The sequence below is a fragment of the Arachis hypogaea genome, chromosome 1 (genome assembly GCF_003086295.3).
Source record: "Arachis hypogaea cultivar Tifrunner chromosome 1, arahy.Tifrunner.gnm2.J5K5, whole genome shotgun sequence".
Classification (NCBI taxonomy): Eukaryota; Viridiplantae; Streptophyta; class Magnoliopsida; order Fabales; family Fabaceae; genus Arachis; species Arachis hypogaea.
Window position 1 is genome coordinate 43,908,941 of NC_092036.1, and position 5,150 is coordinate 43,914,090.

The window sequence follows — 5,150 nt, forward strand, 5'->3', positions numbered from 1 at the left end:
TTTTGGAGGATCTTTGGGGGGAACCCCCTCATTTAGATACCAAAAAGTGTTTGGAAGACCCCTTGATGAGAGGGCTTTTACGTGGTCTAGAAATTTGCGGATAAATCTTCGTTGCAAGTATAGTTTCTAAACCTTCAAAAGTCCTTTCATACAAACGTTTTGGGTGTCACAAGTAACAAACCCCTTTAGAAATTGTTAACCGAGTATTCAAACCTCAGGTCGTCTTCTCAAGGAACTGCAAGGAAGTATGTTCTTATTATTGGTTATAAAGGTTGTAATCGGGGTTTAGAAGGTGAGAAGCAAGTGATTTAAATGACAAGTAAAGTAAATGGCAATTAAAAATAAATAAATAACTGTAAAACAACTTTTGGCAAGATAAGGGAATTTAGAGGTCTAACTTAGTTATCTCTCTCAACTATAATTAAAAGTTGAATCTAAACTCCACTTGGTCAACCTTTACTAGGGCAAAGGAAAGTTAAGGGACTAATTAAATTGACCTTTGAATCCTAATTATTTCCTAAGAAAAGGTTGGGATTATTTAGGTTCAGCTCAATTAGCAAGATAACGATTATTAATTACGTTGAGTTCAATAACTATTGAGTTACTAAATTCTTAATCAGAACCAAAAGGGGGAAAAAGTAAAATTGCTGAGATAATAAAAATATCCTTAGATGGGAAGCAATGGTAACTTAAATCAAAGAGAACAATCATAAACTGAAAATACCTCAATTATCATTAATTCAAATAACAATCTGTGACATGGAATAATTCATAAATCAAATTATAATAATCAATTCAAATGTTGGAATAAATAATTGTAGAACTAAAATAAAAGAACATTTAAACCTGGATCCAGAGTTACTCCCAAAACAAGAAGAAGTCCTAAATCCTAAGAGAGAGAGAGAGGATCTCTCTCTCAACTAAACCTAATTCATTGAAAACTAGAAATTGGCGAGCTCTCTCCTGAATAGATGCATTCCCTCACTTCATAACCTCTGGTTTATGCTTTCTGGACTTGGATTTGGGCCAAAAAGGGCTTTAGAACTCGCTGGGGCATGTTCTGTAATTTTCTGGTGCGTGGCCTCTGTCATGCGTCCGCGTGGGTCACGCGGTGGCATCATTCGGAGCTTTTCCTTGCCACGCGGTCGCGTCAGTCATGCGGCCGCGTCGCTGAATCTTCGCTTCTGGCACACGATCGCGTCGTCCATGCGATCGCGTGAACACCAGTTTCCTTAAAGCTCCGTTTTGCTTTCTCCTTCCATTTTTGTATGTTTCCTTTTCCATCCTCTATGTCATTCTGCCTTAGAAAATCTGAAACTACTCAACACACTAATCACGGCATCGAATGGAAATAAAGGTAATTAAAATAATTAATTTTTAAAGCTTAGGAAACATGTTTTTCATAATACGACATAATAAGGAAGGGAAAGTAAAACCATGCAATTAATGTGAATAAGTAGGTGAAGGATTATATAAATCACTCAAATTAAGCACAAAAGAATTCATGAAATATGGGTTTATCAACCTCCCCACACTTAAACACTAGCATGTCCTCATGCTAAATCCAAGGTAAATAATTAAGTTTAAAGTGATGGAATGTCATGCAATGCAACCTAATTTAAATACAACTAAATGCAAAATGTTTCTACCTACTTGGTTAAAAATAAATAAGTTCTTCAAGACAAATATGAACTGGATTTCACTAATTCAAATCACAAAATACAATACAAATAACTTGCAAGAAGAAGATAGCTCATGAAAGCAGGGAACATAGAATTGAGCACTGAACCCTTGGTAGTGTATATCATTCTAACTTTCAAGTGTCTAGGGTCAATTCTCTCAATTCTCTACTAATCTTGCTTTCTATAGCTTGCTCTTCATCTAACAATCAACAAAAATTTAATGCACCAATACACAAATCAAGAGGTCTTTTAAGGGTTGTAATGGGGTTAGGGTCAAGGTAGGATTGTATTTGGCCAAGTGGACTAAAATTTGAATCCTTAATTAACTGAAACTTTCCCACCTAACTTAAACAATCCATGTAATCATAATACAACATCTAGCCATCCATCAACCATGTTTTCCACATATTCATGCATTCTAATTTTAAGTACAGTACATATGTATTGCCTTCACTACTTACTTTGGGGCATTTTGTCCCCTTTTTCTTATTTGCTCTTTTCTTTTTTTTTATATATATATATATTTTTTTCTCAATGCATATGATTAATTTATTGAATGCATGAACATGTCCTAAACATTTTTTTCACATTTTCAGAAAATTCTAACATACTCAATTCTCAAACCAGATGTTTCCAAACCCACTCTTCCCCACACTTAATTCATAAGCATTCTCACTAGTCTAAGCTAACCAAGGATTCAAATTAAGGACATTATTGTTTTTCGCTTAGAGTTAATGATGTGCTAAAATAAAGAACGAAGGGGTAAAATAGGCTCAAAATTGGTTTGCAATAGATAATGAAAAGGTTAAGGCCATATGGGTATGTAAGCTCAGTGAAACAAGGCCTCAATCATATAAGTGTATGCATACATTAAACAATGGAAATATAGAATCAAGCAAGACAAAGATCACAATTTTAGAGAGAAAAACACACACCAAAAATAAAATATTGGTTGATAAAATGCAACCAATCAAATAGGCTCAAAATCTCACTGGTTTTGTGTGTTCAAGCTTTAAACCATGTTCCAAAATAATATTTCTTCAGGCAAGTGTAACATTAAATTTTATTCAAATTAGTGAAATGCTCTAAAAGGTTTCTTGAAAAAGAAAATATTACTTTAACCAAGTGGTAAAATATGCAAAGATCAAACAAATATGCAAATGCAACAACTAATCTACAAAGAAAATTTAAACATTGGTGTTTGAGACAAGAAAGTACTAACTCATGGAGATCGGTATCGACCTCCCCACACTTAAAGATTGCACCGTCCTCGGTGCATGCTAAGATGTGCGAATGGACGGGGTTGTGGTTCCTCAGCTGGGGCTCTTTCTGTTCCTTTCCTTGCCGGTGATTTGGGAGTAGCTTTCTCTTTTCCTTTCTTGGTGGCCATCCTGAAAAAGGGAAGAGAAAGTAAATTAAATTCAAAGAGATAACTATAGCAAGGAAGAGAACGGAAAAGGTGGTGATGGATGCACATTAGGATGTAACTGACATTAACACATGCTCGCGAGTACATGTGAAAAGCCATCAATGGAAAATAGCTAGTGCATATAAGGACAAGTGAATGCAAGGTGTTTATTGGCATGCCGACAAAGGGCATAAGTAGCATAGACCAAGCATTACTGGTAATAAATCACCATGTTTGTATTGACAATTATGGTCAATTAATAAAATAGTAAAGGGAGTTTATGAAAAGCAAGCATTGAATAGTATAAAGTAAAATAGAGAAGTGCATAATGCTATATGGGCTTTTTCACAAACACATAGCATGCATGGTGAATACGGTATAGAAAGTATTAAAGTGAACATGCAAGCAACCCTTTAAAAATATAATTGCCAAACAGTTTTGCAACAATCCACAATGACCCAAATAAAATTCCAACACCAATGAAAATAATGCAATGAATGAAAGTATGCAAACAAATTAAAATAAAATAAAAAGAAAAATAAGAAGAATGAGAAGGGAAAGAAGGGAAGAGGAAGTAAATAAGAAAGGAAAAGAAAAATTAGGATTTGGAGGAGAGAAAGAAAAGATATGTGGCAATTTTAGGGTGAGCTGTGCGGCGCATGCAACGCGGCCGTGGAAGGCACGCGTTCGCATGGGTGCGCGTCAGGTAAGACGACGTGATCGCGTCAGTCATGTGGTCGCGTGACCCGTGTTGCGCTGCTGGCGCGAGTGCAGCCTCGCGCCAGCACAACTCTCTGTTCAAATTAATTTATTTGCTAAAATTGGGGTGACGCGATCGCGTGGGGCACGCGATCGCGTGAGTGTGCTTCAGAAGATGGATGACGCGGCCGCCTGAGGCACGCGATCGCGTGATAAGGATTGTGCCTCCAGCACCAATCCAGCACCACTCTCGCACAATATTTCATTGTGCACCCTTTTACGTCGAAAACCCAGGGCATACGGCCGCGTGGGGCACGCGGTCGCGTGGGAGGCCATACTTCCCATTCGACGCGGACGCGTCAGTGATGCGGTCGCGTGGGTCGATATGTGCTATTAGCACACCTCCAGCCACGCTCCAGCGTGACTCTCTGTTCACTTTTAATTTTCCTTTCTCTCCAAGCGACACGGACGCGTCGCTGATGCAATCGCGTCGCGTAGCAAAATTTTTTTTATATGCATGAAAAATGCAGAATGCAATGATTAACATGAATGCTATGCATGATTCCAGGTTTAATAAATTAAAATGAAAAAGGAAAAATGAAAGCAATCAACAAGAAATAAATTGAAAAAGAAGCGACCATACCATGGTGGGTTGTCTCCCACCTAGCACTTTTAGTTAAAGTCCTTAAGTTGGACATTGGAGGAGCTTCCGGTTAGGGTGGCTTATGTTTAAATTCGTCCAAAAATCTCCACCAGTGCTTGGAATGCCAATAGCCTCTGGGGTCCCAAACTAGGCATGTGAAGCTTCTGAGCAGCTTCAAACAGATTTTTAGGTTCCCGGGGTGATAAATGTCAGAATAAACTCCAGGATTCCAAGCCTTGCTTTTAAATCCGCCTCCGTCTTGATCTACCTGTTTCCATCCGGGCGGTTTAAAGAGTAGAATCTCACCATGGTAACCAAACATTCTCCGTGATCCATGCAATTGAGCATGATACCAATCCGTGTACTTCGAGGTGAAGCGTGGAACTTTATTGAACCTTGTGCACCAGCTCTGAGTACGAGCCATTTCCCTCTTACTCTTAAAGCCGCAGAGAGCTCTAAGCTGGCCATCTGTTTCAAGTAAACCATATTCAAGTGAATAAGTAAAGTCATGAGTTAAGGATTGTACCCACTTGAAGCTTGTATTAGGTGGTAGTGGCCTTGGGATAGGTGTTTCTGGTGGTTCTGTAAGTTCTACTCCCTTATGCTCTTCTATGAATTCCTCCACTTCTTTGCAAAGATCTTCAATTGTATCTGTGTCCTGGTCAAAGTCTTCTGTGTCTTCCTCATCACTCAAGTCATAGATTGGCGGTTGAGAGAA